At 34.6% G+C, this 13,832-nt stretch overlaps 1 pseudogene; it reads left to right on the top strand.

The window, feature by feature from the left end:
• Positions 1-12,893: 12,893 nt before the first annotated feature.
• Positions 12,894-13,501, top strand: LOC123241854 (annotated as a pseudogene).
• The last annotated feature ends 331 nt before the right edge of the window (positions 13,502-13,832 follow it).

Below are 13,832 nucleotides of genomic sequence, written 5' to 3'. Positions count from 1 at the left end.
AAAATTCCTATCCGGCTGCATGGTTTCCTCAATTCTGCTACTTGCCAATAAGCCTTTGTGGGTATGGCACAGAGAATGGTCAAGAGAACAAGAAAAGAGGAAGTGGGATAGTAGGGAGAAAGATGGGAGCCAAGAGAGCAACCAAGCTCCCCAGATTGACTTTTCAAGCTTCCCTCTAAGCCCATACCCAATTAATTCAGATCCTTCAATTGGCCCAAGGCCTCCATACATCTTATTTCCTGACCTACTCGACTTTGCAGTCAAGCTGACAGAGATGTGGCTCTGTGACCCCGCTGACCATCCATTGGAGTGGACTGGATTTCAAATATTCAAGATATTTAATTCATAATATGATAATGAATGTATAATAAATTTCATATTACCTCCCCCCTTGAGTATGGTGGAAAAATGAAAACGAAGAAAAGAACATGTATTTTAGAATGTCAGAAAACAATTGTTAAATTTTATTCACATTTAATCTAAAAGAAATGGCAAAAAAGTCTGTGAATTAAAACACAGAGCTTGAAGTTCCCTATTGGTCATTACTGTAGATTCATACATTTATACCTATAGATTTCAATTGATATTTTGATACTACTCATGTAATTTTTCACAAAAGGAAGCTAATGTAACTTTAAATTGACCCACATAACTTGATGTTATTGATGTACCTCAATTGATTAATATGATACATTTTCAGAACTTTTTTGTGAAAGCCCTATTTGAGGAACTTAGAAATGGCTTAGATCAAGGTTATGGGGCAGACAGAAGGGCCCAGGAAACTGAGACAACATTTTAAGTCAATATTTAAGCTATAAATGTGATGTCTTCTTTTTTTTAAATTTAAATACTTCTTAATATTCATTTTTAACATGGTTACATGATTCATGCTCCTACTCTTCCCTTCACCCCCTGCACTCCCCCCACACATGGCCGATGCACATTTCCACTGGTTTTGTCATGTGTCCTTGATCAAGACCTATTTCCAAATTGTTGATAGTTGCATTGGTGTGGTAGTTTCGAGTCTACATCCCCAATCATGTCCACCCGGACCCATGCGTTCAAGCAGTTGTTTTTCTTATATGGTTCCTCTCCTGCAGTCCTTCCTCTGAATGTGAGTAGCGTTCTTTACCATAAATCCCACAGAATTGTCCTGAGTCATTGCATTGCTGCTGGTACAGAAGCCCATTACATTCGATTTTACCATAGTATATCAGTCTCTGTGTACAGTGTTTTTCTGGCTCTGCTCCTTTCACTCTGCATCAGTTCCTGGAGGTCTTTCCAGTTCACCTGGAACTCCTCCAGTTTATTATTCCTTTGAGCACAATAGTATTCCATCACCAGCATATACCATAATTTGTTCAGCCATTCCCCAATTGAAAGGCATACCCTCCTTTTTGAGGATTTTGCCACTACAAAAAGCTCAGCTAAAATATTTTCGTATAAGTCTTTATTTATGATCTCTTTGGGGTACAAACCCAACAATGGTATGGCTGGATCAAAGGGCAGGCATTTTTTATAGCCCTTTGAGCATGATTCCAAATTGTCAGCCAGAATGGTTGGATCATTTCATAACTCCACCAGCAATGCATTAATATCCCAATTTTGCCACATCCCCTCCAACATTCATTACTCTCCCCTTCTTTCATTTTAGCCAATCTGCTAGGTGTGAGGTGATACCTCAGAGTTGTTTTGATTTGCATTTCTCTAATTATTAGAGATTTAGAACACTTTCTCATGTGCTTATTGATATTTTTGATTTCTTTACCTGAAAATTGCCTACTCATGTCTCTTGCCCATTTATCAATTGGGGAATGGCTTGATTTTTTATACAATTGATTTAACTCCTTGTATATTTGAGCAATTAGACCCCTGTCAGAGTTTTTCATTATAAAGATTTTTTTCCCAATTTGTTGTTTCCCTCATGATTTTGACTACATTGTTTTTTGTTTGTACAAAAGCTTTTTAGTTTAATATAATCAAAACCATTTAATTTACATTTTGTAATTTTCTCTAACTCTTGCTTGGTTTTAAAGTCTTTCCTTTCCCAGAGATCTGACCAGTATACTATTCTGTGTTCACTTAACTTGTTTATAGTTTCCCTCTTTATATTCAAGTCGTTCACCCATTCTGAATTTATCTTGGTGTAGGGTGCTCGGAGTTCGTGTGGGTTCTTTAGCTTTTTGGGGTCCCAAATCTTGCTGCTCTTATGAATAGGCCCTGGAGCTGCCAATGACTTTGGGGTGCCCAAAACTTGCTCTATTTCTTTTTAGCTGGCTTCTGAGCTATAGGTGGTGTGTGTGGAGGGGGTGGGGGTGTGGTGGTTGCTCAGCCCGCAATTAAGTGAGAGCTGTTTCACCCCTTTATAGCTTGGAAATGTCCCAATTCCATGTACCTTCCACTCTGCACCCTGTTGTGGGGTTCCTCCATTCGTCTGGATTTGTTTTTATGTCCCCTTGAGGAGTCTTGTGTGTATCGGTCAGGAGAGGTTAAGAGCTGCTTTTTACTCTGCTGCCATCTTAATCCGGAAAAAAAAAAAAAAGAAGAACCTCATTCTTAATTATTCTGTATAAAATAGGATTGAACTTGCACACATGATTAAACTATTATGGACATAAATTAAATTCAAATATGAAACTGGCAGGGATGGGGAAGAGAGCATGGGATTTAAAAGGGTGTGCAGAGTTGAGGAGCAATAGCAAGAAGAAAAATTTATTTTAACTTATTAGTTTGGATGATGAGGAGAGATCAAAAAAGAGGGAAAAAAGCACCAAAACTAGTTATTCTCATCCAGAATAGGTGAAAAGAGGCCAAGAGGTGAAATTAGAATACTTATTTATACCTTCATATCATTTTTCCTTTCTTTTCTTTTTATTCCCTGTAAAACAGAAGGGGAAATAGAATAAAAGGATACATTGAATTATGAAAACACAATTATCCCTCATAACTATGAATCTGAATTTAATGAACTTACCCATGAATTAAAGGCAGGGAGAAGAATAAACTAGGCAGCAACATACAAGCATATATTGTTGACAAACACTAACTTGAAACAGAAATAAGAGTAGGAATATGAATAGATAATGGGAAGAGATACCTTTGAACGCTCCGGATATTGGAATTATATTTGACCAAACAGAAGATACAATTTTGGTTATACAAAAATGAAAATGGTTTGCATGAAGAAGAATTAGTTAGATAAAGTTTTGCATAAAGAAGAATTAGTCAGATAAATAAAGTTAGAATTAGTACCAAATCAAATAACTTGGAAAACATATTTCATAGCAAATTGCTTTGATAAAATTCTGATATCCAAGTTATATAAAAGATTGAAAACAATATATTGAAATAAAAGCCATTTCCCAACATGAAAATGGTCAAAGTATTTGAAGTTATTATTCAGTTGTTTCAGTCATTTCTGACTCTTCATTACTCCATTTGGGATTTTCTTGGCAAAGACACTAGAACTATTTGCCATTTACTTATCTAGCTAATTTTATGGAGGAGGAAACTGAGGCAAACAAAGTTTAGTTGATGGTCTGGGGTCACACAGGTAGTAAATCTCTGAGGCCAGGTTTGAACTTAGGAAAAAGAGTCTTCCTGACTCCAGGCTCAGCACTTTATCCACTTTGCTACCTACCTACTACAAAAATATGTGAAGAGTCATTTTTCAAAAGATGAAATGCAAAATGTCAATAAACACATAAAAACTTATGCAAATCAAAGTTTCATAATTGTAAGGGAATTTAAAATTAAAACAACAATTTTCCAACCTACATATTTAAGATTAGGAAATATAAAATATGAATAAAATATTTGTGAGGAGCGTTAGTAGAACAGGTACACTAATATATTTACTTAATCTGTGAAGTGATTCAATAGAAAATTTAAATGGAAAGCATTTGATAATTATACCAAAATCAAGTTGATTTAGTAGTGATATTACTATGCTTAAGCCTCCAAAAGGAAAGATAGTGGAAAAGGATTCATCTATACAAAAATACCTATAAGTATATTTGTTATAGTATAAAATAATAATTTTTATATATCCTCATTGATTTTTTAACTTCTGAGTAAATTATGAAATACAAATAGAGTGTCATATAATTTCACCATAAAAAAACACTGGTGAAGATTTAGAGGAACCTAGAAAGGCTTGTATGATATTATCCAGCATGAATCAGTCAAAACCAAGAAAATAGTTTACACATTCACTGCAATGTTCTAATAAATAATGAATTCAATCATTAGATTAACTGATAATGACATCAGAACACTTAAAAATGAAATGTTTCCCTCTTCTCGGCAAAGACCTTATTGATGAGAGGTAAAGAATAACACTAATACATATGTTTTATGTGACTATACATATTTGTTACAAAAGAAGTCCTTTATTTTGTTAGGGAGAATGTTTTGGATAAATTGGAGAGATGTATTAACAAAAGAGAAGAGATTATTTCAAAAGAATTAATGAAATATTTTAAAAGAGGTAAAAGACAGGTGAAAAAATTCACAAGGAAACTCAGACAAGAAAAAAATATTACATGTTAAAGTTTTATATATTTTAACAACATTACATGAAAGGTTAATATTTTCATAGTCAAATGTTCAGTGGGTGGAGTGTTGGATTTGGAATCAGGAAGTTATGAGTGTAGATTCTACTCCATGAACTTCATGAGCAGTTTCCTTATGTGTAAAAAGCAATTAATGTCAATTCAAACATATTTGAAAAACAAATTAATACCATAATAATAATTATATCTGTAATCTTGCTGATTTGTATATTCTATAAAAATAAAGAACTATTTATCTATGACTTCTTACGTATACAGTATTTATCAGTCATTTCCCATACATCCTTTCTCAGATTGCACCTCATATGCTAGAGTCCTTCATCTGATTCTTTTAAAAATTCCCAGAATGTTGCAAAGCTATAGGAAAAACCATGTATTATCCTTAATTCTTAACCTAGGAACATAATTTCTTCTATATCAGGCAAACATGTCCTCTATCATATCTTTTGTACCTGCTCTCATACATGCCATTTGTTATATGCCACAAGGGCCTTATACCAATCATCTTTCTTTGATTTAAGCTTTTTAAATTTTCCTGTTCTGAAATAATTGTGTTTCCATAATTTAAAACTATAAATAACAACAGTTGGACTATAATAGGTTAAAAAGCTGGACTTTTGTAGCAGGGAAAACCCACATGGGACAATTAAGTTAGAACTAGAAGGAATCAAAGAAGTCAACTTCAGTCCTTCCTTTATAGATGAGAAAACCAAGGCTTAGAGAGGTAAGAAATTTGCCATTGATCTCAAAGGAATAAGTGGAAGAGTCAGTATAATAGAAAGCATTGCACAATTTGATATAACTCATTCTAATCCTCCTATTATCCATCTGCAGATTTCTTTGATGTTCAATTCTATCTATCTATGTATCTATCTATCTCTATCTTTCCATCTATCTAGTCATCCATCCATCGATCCATGTAATTATATATTGCTGATATGTTTTGTGTCAGTATGTAGATGTATAGATAGGTACAAATGCATACACATGAGTGTATTTGTGTTTATATAAACATGTGTGTGCAGTATGCATATATGTACATTATAGATGTATTTGTATATGTGTGCATATGTATATATATACATATATATTTATATCAAGTGTGAGTACATTCATAGTTTTACAGAAACACAAAAATACTACATCCACACATGAATTTTTAAATACATTTTCATCAATAGAATTTTGCATCTGAAAAATAGAAGTTAGTTTTATTTAAACCTGAGAATGTTTTTACATTTTTTTGTTGTTCAGTAACGCTTCAACTGCTGATTAATCATTTTAAAATCACTATTTACGTATGCTTGTCACTATAGAGTACATAGTCCCCAGACAAACTGGATGTCTCACTTTAAGTCTCACATGTCTCAAAACATATTACTTCTCTTTTCTTTTGAATCTGCTTTTCCCTTCCATTTCTATGACTGAAATTAACTACATCACCACCCTTCTAGTTATCTGAAATATTATCTTTCCTGTTTTGAAACACCCATTTCCAGTTGGTTTCCATGTCCTGTGTATTTTAGTACTTTCATAACATTTATGTCCTAATCTCTTATTATTTTATTGTTCCAACTAAGTAACTGAAAGGTATAGAACAGATATTTGATAAATATTATTAGTTTATTATCTCTCACCTGGCCTAATATAGTTTTCTAATCAGTCCCTCCATCTTTGGTCTACTTCATCCTATCTAACCTTACAAAATGAATGATTAATTTTCAATGTGTAATTCTGATTATATGACTATCCATTCAAAAAATTCAATTTCCTTTCAAGAAATACTCAGATTCGTACACATTTAAAATATCCACAGTCATTGTATAATCTATCATTCTAATTATCACTTCACATTAATCTCCCCTTATAAACCTTGAGCCTTCCATACTATATTATTTCTTGCCCTTTGAAAATGTCCATCTCTTTTCATCTGGGTTACTTTGTTCATGCTATTATTACAGTAGTGTATTGCTTATATAGTGTTGATTTCCAAAGCTCAAATTTAGCAAACTGCATGAAGCCATAACTGATTCTTACCCCCACTTCCAATAAAAAGCAATCTCTCCTTCCTCCAAATTCTTACAGCTTCTCATTTGTATCTCTCAGATATTAAAGATATTTTATTTCAAACTGCATTTACTTATGAACAAATATACTTTTTTGTTGTTTTTTTGCACTACTAGACTATTATAATCTTCTTGAGGTCAGAGTCCATATTTTATTTTTCTATATTTTCTCATATCCAATCTTACCCTAGTGACAACTTAATAAATGTTGAAAGACTGAATAAAACAATGAATTGGTGAACAAATGTATTGTTTTCTTGTGTCTACTTTGAATTTTCTTGAATACTTTTGCACAGCTATAATAGTAGGTTTAAGGGGAAAGTTACCTTATTACGTATCCCTTTCATAAAGAACTGCCCTAAGGTATTTGGGGAGAACATTGTCAGAGTGGAGATAGGCAGGAAACAGCTAGAAGTTTCTTCCATTTCTCTGTATCCTGGCTAATAAATATTTAGTTGTGTTACAATATTTCTTGGACTCTATTAGCATTGACTTTCTTTTATTACCATAGCATGCTATCTTGAATTTCTCATTTAGAAGGATTCTCATTAGATTTTAGTTTACTATCCTTATCTAAAATTCATACATTACCAAACCTGCCTTCATTTCTTTATGGGATGAAGGAGAGATAGAGATCTGAGACTCAGAAGAGTAAAGCTTTAAAAAACTAAAAACATATGAAAATAAATACAAGATATAACCTAAAGAAATAGTCTGACTTTATAGAGTTAATGATTAGAGGGTAATATACAAATGACTCCAGACACAGAAAGGGAAGGCTGAGTGCAAAAATAAATGAGAAGATGACAGACAAAGTGTAAGTAGCATAAGGAGGTCAGGTAATTAGAGGGCTAGGTTACATGCTGGGGAAGTGTAAAAGGATTAGAAGGGACACAAATGATAGGCAGATCAAAGAGGAAAAGCCAAGTACTGAAAGAGAAATGATAAGTAATGTGAGAAGTAAGAGGCTTTTCTTTTTTTCTATTCAAATTGCACTTGAATAGGAAAGAAAAGTAGTAGTCTTGTAATAAAGTTTAAAAAATAGAATTAAAATAATGAGCAAATGTTTTACTCTTTACTAGTCACCTCAAAGACCATTATGAAAAAGGAAAAAGAAAATGTACAGTGTAAAAGTACATACAAAATAAGACAGAAAACCGAAAGAAGAAATTTGGGTTCTAACGGGTGGTAAAGCAAAAGAGAAAAAGGAAATGAGTACATTAGACTACAGAGCACCAGCAAGAATGTACAGTAGATCAAAGAAAAGTTTTTCATTTGCAATTTTCTGCAGCATCAAGATGACTTTTACAAACATTCTTCTATACAATAAAATGTTATTTTTTCAGTTGTTCCATTATATTTCTTTTTAACTTAGGATCATAGATCTAGAGCTGGAAAAGATCTCAAGGATTATCTATTCCTCTCATTTTACAAATTAGGAAACTGAGGACCAAGGAGGTTAGATGACTTGTCCAAGGCCATTTTGATAATTAATTTGAGGCAGGCTAATAAGAATACTCTTCCAATTAACTCTTTTAATATATTTTTAAATTTTATTATGCTTTGTATATATATATATATATATGTATATATGTACATATATATGTATATGTATAAATAAACACTGTGTGTGTGTGTGTGTGTGTTTTCTCTGCTGATAGAGGAGCTCTCTTTTGATTATGGCAAGAAGTCCAAGATAGAGTTTGCTGTCTACCAAGTCTCGCAGGTAGCCACAGCACTGCTAGAAACCTATAACTCAATTTTAACCACTCACTCTACACTGGAGCACTCAGACTATATCTTTGTGGTGGATGATGAAGCAATCTATGATATCTGCTGCTGGAACCTGGACACTAAGCACCCATCCTACCCTAATCTCAACTGTCTTATTGTCCAGATCATTTACTCCCTCATTACCTTCCTGCTCTCATGGAAGATGTGTCATTTGAAATTGTTATAAGCCCTGGAAGACTACAACTCCCAGGACTCTCTCTGCTACAACTTCCCCCGAAAACTACCACTTCCATTGAGGTAGGTGTCAGGGAAAGTATAAAAGAGAAAGTTTGGAGCCTTTTCGCTCTCTTGACCCTGGAAGCAGCTCTCTAGACCCTGGAAGCTCTGCTCTCTACCCTGGAAAGCTTTCTACCCTAGACCCTGATCTCTCTCTTAGAGCCTTTTTCCCTTTCTTCCTACCTCCTAGTTTTCCCTAGACCTTCCCTTTCTTAATGTAAATAAAGCCTAGCTATTCAAAACCCTAAAGTTGCTCTCTGATCATTTATTGGAGCCCCTGAAGGGCTCTGATCAATTTCACTCTGTTGGGGCTGTGGAACACTACCTTCCTTTCCCTTCCTCTACCTTCCTCACACCTTTCTCCCATTTCTCCCATCTATCCTACCTTCCTACCCTCCTCTTTTTCTGATGCTATTGGGTAATCTTATTTTTCTAATCTTCAATATGAAGATGCAGAGGTCTGCAAATCACAAAATGCAAGCCCAGATCCAAGCAACAGTACAAACCCAATTGGAAAATATCAAATATGCTATGCACAATGCACTGGAAAAGGAGCACTCAGAGAGGACAGTCCTATTTCTCCTTAAATAGAGAAGGAGACAGATGTAAAGAAACTCCTCTCTCATCTAATGCATCTCTTGGCCAACCCTCCCTCCCCTGCTACTTCTTCAGACACCCTGTCATCTCCTGTCCCTTATCCCAACCTACAACCAACCCCGACATAGACCATATCAATTCCTACCCATGCCACGGTTAGCATACAGACACCTCAAAAGTCCCTTACTGCCTCAGTAAGCACCAAAATGACTAAAAAGAAACCAAAACCACGCTATGATTCTGATTCTGATACTGATTCCTATGGTGGCCTTTTCCCCTTAAGGGAAGGGCCTACATTAGACAGATCTGGGGATGTGATAAATTTAACATACCTTACTCCATTCACTCCTCAAGATATTGAAGAATTTAAAAAAGTTGTTCTAAATTATAACAATGAACCCTTAGCTGTAATGAAACGAATGGATGATATATTTTTCCAATACAATTCTATAAGGATGTGGAAAAATTACTCAAGATCTTCCTGACAGAGAGAGAAAGAAACAAAATCATCTCTCATGTAAATAAGCCCCGAGGACAAAATGCAGCACACTGGCTGCGTGAGAATCCACATTGGGATTATATCAATTCAGAGGAATATTTGCAGTTAAATAATGCTAGGGCTGCAATATTAAAAGCAATGAAAGAATGTGCAGAACGTCCAGACAACTGGATCAAATTTGGTTGCCTAATGCAAAATGATGATGAAACTCCCTCTCAGTTTATGGACAGACTTATTGAATTCAGATCTAGAGATTTAGATTTATCAAGAGAGCAAGGAATACAACAAAATAAGGCAACAATTTGTAAACAATTCTAGCAGAGTGGTCCAAGATTACTTTAATTGTCCCAAATGGCCAGAAATGGATTTGGACAAATTAAGGAAAGTAGCTGTGTATGTCAGTAAAGGACATGAAGAGACAAAGGTACAAACTAATGACCTATTAGATACCATACAAAATGAACTGAAATCATTATGAAATAAAATAGAGAAATTAGAAAGAGGGCATGATAATACTACACCAATACCATTTGCCCCTCTCCGAGAGTCTAATTATCAATCTCTGATGTGCCACTTCTGTAACAAGAAGGGACACTTAATGATGAATTGTAGGAATTTGTTATGGATAATTAGGAATAATAATAACTACAACAATTACAGAAACAATACTAATTTCAGAAACAATAACTATCAGAACAATAACTATAGGAATCACAATTTCATGAATGATAATCAGGCAGATAATCTACAACAAATGACCCCCAAACAGTATCTTCAAATTGGAGCTTGTCCATGCACTACTTAGGGTGATACTGCTACTCCACCTGGGGCAGAAGCAGGTGCCCCTTAAAACTCTATTTCTTTTGTTGTTTTGTTGTTATTAACAATTTTAGTTTTGTCTCTCTTTAAAAATAGCAGAAGAAGAAGCAACAGAGTTTTACAATATAGTCCTTGTCTACTCCTTTATCTTTATTTGTGTCATCCAATATTTGACATGTGCCTTTGTATTGATAATTTGGAAGACTTGTACTTTATGTATTTAAAAGATTTGAACATATATTACCTTGAAGGAAATCTGTATTGAATTGACTCATGAAACTTTTGTATTCTCTTAAATGTATTACTGCTTTTATACTCCATTGTTTTACCTCATTTGCACTTACACTGTGGATCATTGATAAGCAAAGAGGAAATGCATCTAAATTCTGGGGTAAGAAACTTTATGTTCTACCTTCCTTAAGTGACATGAAATGCAACATATGCACATATATTTTTTCTTTCATTGTCACTGATTGCAGCAGACATATATTTTTTTTGAAATTTTAGTACATTTTTATAATTGCATGTGCAATTTTTGAATTTAAAGAACATGTTATCCAAATTGAAAGTTTTTGATTATTAGATTAGTGTATTTTTAGTATATGCATTAGTTCTACCTGTAACTGCCTGCCCAAAATTCTTAGACTATTAAAACTGCCATTGGTATTTTACTATATTGGGACTTAGTACATATGTCTGTTTCGATGAAATGTCTGATTCGATGAAATGGGATCAACAAAGGAGCACATATTTCATCAATACAGTGCTAAAGAAGCATGTATCTAACCTGCATGATTCCAGAAGAGTACACAAGTCAAAAAGAGAAACCAATCCTACTAGGATTGCTAATACTTCTATGCCAATAAAAAGGACTTGAACCTAGTGTGAGAATAGAGGTTGAGACACTTAATATACGTTAAGAAGTAGGACTTTTCAAGCCACACTCTTTGTGAAAATTTATATCAAGTACCTAACAAGTGGCTGTTCTGGCTCCATATTCTATGCCTGAGAAGAAATGGTGAAAGAAGAAAAGAAGAAACTACATAATATCGGATCAATAAATACAAATCTAATCCTTTTTCCTAACTTTCTTACTATGTTGGTTGACTGTGGTACTGGCTGCTAAGTGGGTAAGTGCATGATATTGGACATGGATTACTTTAGTTGGACATCATTCAAAGACCTAGTGTGACTTGTTTTTTTCTTATTTAGAATTTTTTCATATAAATTTTAGAAATGCATGTTTAAAATTTTTCATCAAATAGTTATTTGACTTTTTTGTGCTAAATTTTCTGATGAATTTGATTGGCAATGATTCATATGCTTCATGCTTCAGCCATGTTTTCCCTGTGAGAATTCATTGTTTCTTTCTATCCTCCTCAGGGGGAATGTGTTTTTTATTTCATATGGAGAAATTAGGTTGTTTTTGAAAAGAATTTACTGCCTCCTGGAATCAAAATGGAGATGCCCATGAAGACCACATGGAGAACACATGATCCAGGAGCCTAACTGAATTTGCAAAAATCTTGAACTTTGGGGAGTTTTAAAATTCATTTGTTTTATTAAATTCATCTGTTTTGTTTAAATGAATTTGTTTTATGTATGTATCTATTTTGTTGTGAAAAAGGGGACTGCCCTGTGAATATTTTTTAAAAGAAGTGCATTTGATTTCTTTATATTGTAAAAATTGTTACCATTATCCCCTTATATTGATGTATATACCTTTTATTTATTATGATTGTAAATTTATTTAGGTTTGTTATGATTCATTGGGGAGATTGGTCTCCCAAAGGATCACAGGGGGGAATGTGTCATTTGAAATTGTTATATGCCCTGGAAAACTACAACTCCCAGGACTCTCTCTGCTATAACTTCCCCTGACAACTACCATTTCCTTTGTGGGAGGTGTTAGGGAATGTATAAAAGAGAAAGTTTGGTGTCTTTTTGCTCTCTTGACTCTGGAAGCAACTCTCTTGATCCTGGAAGCTATGCTCTATACCCTGGAGAGTTCTCTACCCTGAGACACTGATCTCTTTCTTAGCATCTTTCCCCCTTTCTTCTTACCTCCTAGTTTTCCCTAGACCTTCCCTTTCTTAATCTAAATAAAGTCTAGCTATTTAAAATGCTAAAGTTGCTCTCTGATCATTTATTGGACCCCTTAAGGGCTCTGATAAATTTCCACCCATTGGGGCTGTGGACTGCTACCTTCCTTTCCCTTCCTCTACCTTCCTCTCTCCATTCTCCCATTTCTCCCATCCAGCCTACCTTGCTACCTTCCTCCCTTCACTTTCACCCACACAAAGACCTCCAATTTCTAGACACATCTTAATGCCTTGTCCCTGGACCCACCCCCCACTCATTAGCTGCTTGCCCATTGCATCTGCTGAAAAGCCCTATCAAGAGCAGCTCTCTGTGGCAGAGATCTCTAATATGTGTTTTTACCCTTACAACCAGACAGTAAACTATGACCCCTCATCATGTCAATTATGTAGTTTACTATATGCTGTACAGAGACAGTACCTAAGGTTAGGAATGCTGCCATTACCACAATTAAGACCAATAGAATCATTAAGTTTGTAGACTGGTGTCCCACTGGCTTCAAGGTTGATGTCAGTAACATATCCCCAACACCTGGTAGAGACCTGGCTAAAATATGTCAGGCGATAAACTTGCTAAGTAATCCAGGCCCATCTAGATCACAAGTTTGGCCTTATGCAAAGTGGGCATTTGTACATTGTTATATGTGTGAAGGTATGGAGGAAGGAGAATACTCTGAGGTCCAGGAAGATATGGCTTTCCTAGAGAAGGATTACAAGGAAGTGGATATATACTGTATAGAGGGTGAAGATGGGAATTTTAGAAGGCATTCATCAACCAAGCTCATCTGGCCTTATTCATCTTCTGCATCTTTCTCTTTTCCTATCATCCCAAAATAAGATATTTTTCTACTTGCAATAAACACACACACACACACACACATATACACATATAAAGATATATTGGTTCTTCTATCTGAATGTTTTTGAATGCATTTTGAGAATACCTATATGAAATATAGAAATATATGTAAATATAGAAATATATGTAAATAGAGATGGAAATGAAAGGAAGGAAGGAAAGAAAAGTGAAGGAAGGAAGGTAGAGTAGAAGGAAGGAAGGTAGAGTAGAAGGAAGGAAGGAAGGGAGGAAAGAAAAAGGAAAAAAGAAAAGAAGAAAGGATGGCAGTCTGGAAAAAAAGAAAGAAAGGAAGAAGGAAGGAAGGAAAAA

The sequence above is a fragment of the Gracilinanus agilis genome, chromosome 3, assembly GCF_016433145.1.
Source record: "Gracilinanus agilis isolate LMUSP501 chromosome 3, AgileGrace, whole genome shotgun sequence".
NCBI lineage: Eukaryota > Metazoa > Chordata > Mammalia > Didelphimorphia > Didelphidae > Gracilinanus > Gracilinanus agilis.
Note: the sequence above shows the minus strand (reverse complement) of the source record. Positions and strands in the feature narration are given on the sequence as shown.